The sequence below is a fragment of the Salvelinus fontinalis genome, chromosome 3, assembly GCF_029448725.1.
Source record: "Salvelinus fontinalis isolate EN_2023a chromosome 3, ASM2944872v1, whole genome shotgun sequence".
In the NCBI taxonomy this organism is placed as follows: domain Eukaryota; kingdom Metazoa; phylum Chordata; class Actinopteri; order Salmoniformes; family Salmonidae; genus Salvelinus; species Salvelinus fontinalis.
In genome coordinates, this window is record NC_074667.1 from 53,784,770 (window position 1) to 53,790,806 (window position 6,037).

The window sequence follows — 6,037 nt, forward strand, 5'->3', positions numbered from 1 at the left end:
AATTATTTGAGATTTTTCTGTTTGCATTGTACAGTGGCAAGAAATAGTATGCGAACCCTTTGGAAATACCTGTATTTCTGCAGAAATTGGTCATATAATTTGATCTGATCTGCATCTTGGTCACTGCATGAGGTAAGTGGTGGTCACAATCAACAGCCTGATCAACTCTATGTGAATGAGATATGTCGCACTGCATGAGGTAAGTGGTGGTCACCAGATACTGACTGGTTTTCTGATCCACATCCATAACTTTTATTTTAAGGTATCTGTGACCAACAGATGCATATCTGGGAGGTTTTAGTATGCGTCACCAAGAAGGGAACCTGCTGCTAGAAAAAGTCAGACATTGAATATCCCTTTAAGCATGGTGAAGTCATTAATTACACTTTGGATTTTGTATCAATACACCCAATCACAACAAAGATACAGGTGTCCTTCCTAAGTCAGTTGTTGGAGAAGAAGGAAACCACTCAGGGATTTCACCATGAGGCCAATGGTGACTTTAAAACAGTTACAGAGTTCAATGGCTGTGACAGAAGAGAACTGAGGATGGATCAATAACATTGTAGTTACTCCACAATACTAACCTAATTGCCAGAGTGAAAAGAAGGAAACCTGCCCAGAATACAAATATTACAAAACATGCATCTTGTTTGCAACAAGGCAAATAATACAAGTAACACAGCAAAACATTTGGCAAAACAATTAACAATTTTTGTCCTGAACACAAAGTGTTACGTTTGGGGCAAATCCAATACAACACATTACTGAGTACCACTCACCATATGTTCAAGCATGTTATGGCTATGCTTGTAATCTTTAAGGACTGGGGTATTTTTTACGATAAAAAATAAACAGAATGTAGCCAAGTACAAGCAAAATCCTAGAGGAAAACCTGGTTCAGACTGTTTTCCAACAGACACTGGGAGATGAAATCACCTTTCAACAGGACAAAAACCTAAAACACAAGCACAAATCTACACTGCTTACCAAGAAGACAGTGAACGTTCCTGAGTGTTACAGTTTTTACTTAAATCAACTTGAAAATCTATGGAACGACCTGAAAATTGTTGTCTAGCAACGAACAACAATCAATTTGACAGAGGTTGAAGAATTTTGAAAAAAATAATGGGCAAATGTTGCACAACCCAGGTGCAACATTTGCTCTTATAGACTTACCCAGAAACACTCACAGCTGTAATCACTGCCAAATGTGCTTCTACAAAGTATTGACTCAGGGGTGTGAATATGTATGTAAATTAGATATTTATGTATTTCATTTTCAATAAATCTGCAAGAATTTCGAAAAACAATTTTTACTTTGTCATTACAGAGTATTGTGTGTAGATGGGTGAAAATGTTTTTATTTAATCTATTTTGAATTCAGGCAGTAACGCAACAAAATGTGGAATAAGTCAAGAGGTATGAGTACTTTTTGAAGACACTGTTCATATGAAATGGGTAAAACAGTATGTAAACATGATTAAAGTGGCCAGTGTTCAGTGACTATGTACTGTACATAGGGCAACAGTGACTAAGGTTCAGGGTAGAGCACCGTGTGGAAATTGTTAAAAGGCATCCTTGTCCATAGAGTTGCATGGTTTCTTTAACTTTGCAATCATTGGTTTTTGTTTGGCATGCATTTTAAAGTGAAAAATCGGAGTCTCAGCATTACTTTGTTACCGTGAAATTGATCAGCACTGCTTTGGGGCATAAACTTACATTAGAACCCACCATAATCAAGTTGAGTAGCCACACTATTAGGCCTATTCATAAAATTAAGCATAGTGAAGTACAGACAAACTATTTCAAACTCTACGAATGTACAGAATTTTGCGAAGAGAGAGATGCCATCAATTTATTGCATTATTCCTTTTCTTTCCTATTTTGTGGAAATCTGTACACAGTAAGGGGTTTAGAGTATATCCTGTAGACTAGAGGAATGACCTGGGTGGAAAACCTGTTCAACAGGACCTGCTCACTCTGTCAGACGACACCCGCATGACCACAGAAACTAATAACTACCAATCCTCCTGCTCTGTGCATGAAAAACGTTCAAATGATATGTGTGTGAAAAACAGAAAATGCTGATAACCAAATCTCAAGACAAAAGAAAGGCTGGGTCTAAAGGTGGGAAATTATTATAACACTATTCTCAGACCCAGGTTTCTGCATGTGTTGCCTTTGTAGGCTAAGTTACGTCTAGACAGAAAAGGTCCCTCTGTTTCTACTGTTTACTCTCTGAAAGGCTGGTTTGTATGAATGGCTCCGTGAATTAACGTATTCTGATTAGCAAATAAACCTTATCTGTGCTGGCTGAGCACCCAGCCTGGTCTCATAGACTAGATGTAACATGGTAAATGTAAATTCGGACACTGAAATTAGGGAAAGGGGGATACCTTGTCAGTTGTACAACAATGCATTCAACTGAAATGTGTCTTCCGCATTTAACTTAACCCCTCTGAATCAGAGAGGTGCAGGGGCTGCCTTAATCGACATCCACGTCTTCGGCGCCCGGGGAACAGTGGGTTAACTGCCTTGCTCGGGGCAGATGACAGATTTTTACCTTGTCAGCTCGGGGATTCGATCCAGCAAGCTTTCGGTTACTGGCCCAACACTCTAACCACCAGTATGATATGTTATGTTTGGTATGGTTACATAAGACAGATGGTTACTTAAAGCAAAACTAAAGTAAATGGTTGGTCAGGGTGGATAGGTGGGTGTATAACGCAAATGTCTATCAACCCACAGTTTGCGAGTTCAAATCTCATCACTAACAATTTTAGCTAATTAGCAACTTTTCAACTACTTACTACTTTTGAGCTACTTTAAAACTACTTAGCATGTTAGCTAACCCTTACCCTAACCCCAACCTTAACCATTTTAGCTAACCCTTCCCCTAACTTAAACCCTTTAACCTAACTCCTAAACTTAACCTTAATCCTAACCCCTAACTCTAACCCCTAGCCTAGCTAACGTAGCCACCTAGCTATAATTTGTAAAATATCATACGTTTTGCAAATTCGTAACATATAGTACATTGTGCAAATACATAACATATAGTACGTTTTGCAAATTTGTAACATATAATACGAATTGGGCGATGAACATCCACAAATTAATACATAACATACGAAATGTAACATAAAATAATAAAGGGAGTGTTTTAGATTTTAAGTACAGAATAATACAACATGCTCTGAGACCAGGTTGGAGCACCAGCAATGGAATCTTAGGTGACAGTTAATAGCTTTATTGAATTGGAAGCACTGACCCCATTAAAACCAACTGGACATCCCAGACTGAAGTAAACAAAATGCTGTCCTGCTTTTGTACTCTAATGTAGTGTGTGTGTACGTGTGTGTGTGTGCATGTGTGCGTGCGTGCGTGTGTGTCTGTGTGTATCTGTGTGTGACACTTCTTTTATGAGCCTCTAATTTAATATTGTCCCCTTTACAAACCAGACCTATGCAGTGTAGTGACTGGGACAGGACAGGCACAATAGCACTGCCTGTCCTCAGCATGTACAGCTATTTAAACTACCTGAGGTAACTGAGTGAACTGAGCTGCTGAGGTAAACCGAGGTCTATATATCAAACTTTGTAGGCTACCTATCCATCTTGTTTACAGTTAGTTGTGGCTTTTCTGTCCTATAAAGTTAATGCTTTGAGTAGCCTATCTGTAGCCTACAATTCATTACAGTCTAATTCCTCTTATGTGCCTATTTTGGTACTTGAGTCCAGAGTGACACAAACCCCATACAGGATATCACATTCTTTCTCCCATTGTTTGTCTTTCCCAGGAAACAGGAAACTCAGGCAGAAGTTGTGAGTCTGTGACTTTAAAACCTGTTTGTTTGTGTCTCAGCCTGTGTGTGTGTGTGTGTGTGTGTGTGTGTGTGTGTGTGTGTGTGTGTGTGTGTGTGTGTGTGTGTGTGTGTGTGTGTGTGTGTGTGTGTGTGTGTGTGTGTGTGTGTGTGTGTGTGTGTGTGTGTGTGTTGTCTGTTATGTCTTTATTGTCCCTCTGGACATGGTATTGACATAATCAACACCCTGTGTGCATGTTAACAGCAGCATGTCTATTAGAAAACAAGCGTACACATGTTTTGGTGTGATACCTCAGTCGGTCATCACCTGATAGCAGCTGTGGGAGTAAGTAAATGAAGGTGATGGAAAGAATTGCATTCTTATCTTCTTTTTCTCATATTGTTGGGTGATCTTATCTCTTTCTTGAGATAAACAAATAAATGAACATTACTTCCAATGATGAAATGGCATAAACTAAATACAACCTATAAACTAGGGGAATACTTATTACTGTATAAAGTGTCTAGGTACAATAGGTTGGCTACTAGAGTGTTTTAAGTGTATAACATGTGCCAAGTAATGCACAATGCAACAAGATAAAGGATGAGAACAGAGTGAGATAACAGAGCAATTTAGCAATACGAGCTTGTTTTACATAGGTTTACTTATTGTTGAAGAAAAAAATAATGTAGCCTACAATGCAGTTGAAAATATAACTTATACCATACATCCTATGATACTGGCATGGCACAATTACAGATGGTTGCCAGCACAATCAGTATTGCTTTTGATAAACATTGCTTCAGTTACCATCAAAAGCATGATTGATTCGTTTGAAAAGAAACTGGATAGTTCCTTACCTTTTTTTATTGTCGCCGTTATGGTAGAATTGAACTTTTTGTATGAACAGAAGGTTTTTTACCGGCAGCGATAAAAACAAATTATTCCACCGGCGTTCTCTCCGGCTGTAGCCCACTAAAACGAATAAAGAACGTAAAATTAACCGCTGCTCTTTCGATAGTGATCCATTGGGGCCAGAAAGCGAAGCTGTCTACTAGGTCCGCATATCCTTATTGTCCACAGTCCCATCCATTCACTCTCTGCCTCCTCCCCTGTATCCTTCAGCCAATTCAGAGAAGACGAATTTCCCACTATTTATTCTGTGCCAGTGCTGGCATGACGTGCCCAAATGCACTGTCCACGTACAAGCGATACGGGACCTGCTGAACTATAGTTCATATAAACAAAGCTCTGTCAGTCTCTGCTCTGCAAACGTAGTTCTACATTTGTATGTTATATTTATTATTGGCAGCAGCTACTCTTCCTATGGTCCAGCAAAATGTAGGCAGTTCTAAAAAAAAATCAACATTACAATACATTTACAACAGATTTCACAACATATTAAGTGTGTACCCTCATGCCACTACTCTACTACCACATATCTACAACACAAAATCCATGTCTACATGTGCATAGTGAGTATGTTATTGTGGGTTTGTATGCATGTGTCTGTGCCTATGTGTGTGTCTCTTCACAGTCCCCGCTGTTCCATAAGGTGTATTTTTATTTTATTTTTTACATCTAATTGTACTGCTTGCATGAGTTACTTGATGTGGAATAGAGTTCCATGTAGTCATGGCTCTATGTAGTACTGTGTGCCTCCCATAGTCTGTTCTGGGGACTGTGAAGAGACCTCTGGTGGCATGTCTTGTGGGGTATGCATGGGTGTCCGAGCTATGTGCCAGTGCCAAACAGACAGCTCGTGCATTCAACATGTCAAGACCTCTCACAAATAGAAGTAGTGATGAAGTCAATCTCTCCTCCGCTTTGAGCCAGGAGAGATTAATGTTAGCTCTCTGTGTAAATCTAAGGGCCAGCTGTGCTGCCCTGTTCTGAGCCAATTGCAATTTTCCTGTCACTCTTTGTGGCACCTGACCACATGACTGAACAGTAATCCAGGTGTGACAAAACTAGGGCCTGTAGGACCTGCCTTTTTGATAGTGCTGTTAAGAACGAAGAGCAGCGCTTTATTATTGACAGACTTCTGCACATCCTAGCTACTGTTGTATTAATATGTTTTGACCAGCATCGTTTACAAAAGTTTTATATTTTTTATTGTATTTATTTAACCTTTATTTAACTAGGTATGTCAGTTAAGAACAAATTCTTATTTACGATGACAGCCTACCCCGGCCAAACCCTAACCTGGCCCCGCTGGGCCAATTGTGCGC

General features: G+C 39.5%; 1 protein-coding gene across 1 annotated transcript in view; it reads right to left on the reverse strand.

Annotated features, from left to right (window-relative positions):
* Positions 1-4,937, reverse strand: part of LOC129851123 (FERM domain-containing protein 4B-like) — a 73,360-nt gene extending 68,423 nt beyond the window's left edge. Inside the window, exon 1 of the mRNA XM_055917416.1 lies at positions 4,667-4,937. The gene's annotated coding sequence lies outside the window, so the exon portion shown is untranslated. The remainder of the gene's footprint in view (positions 1-4,666) is intronic.
* Between the last annotated feature and the right edge of the window lie 1,100 nt (positions 4,938-6,037).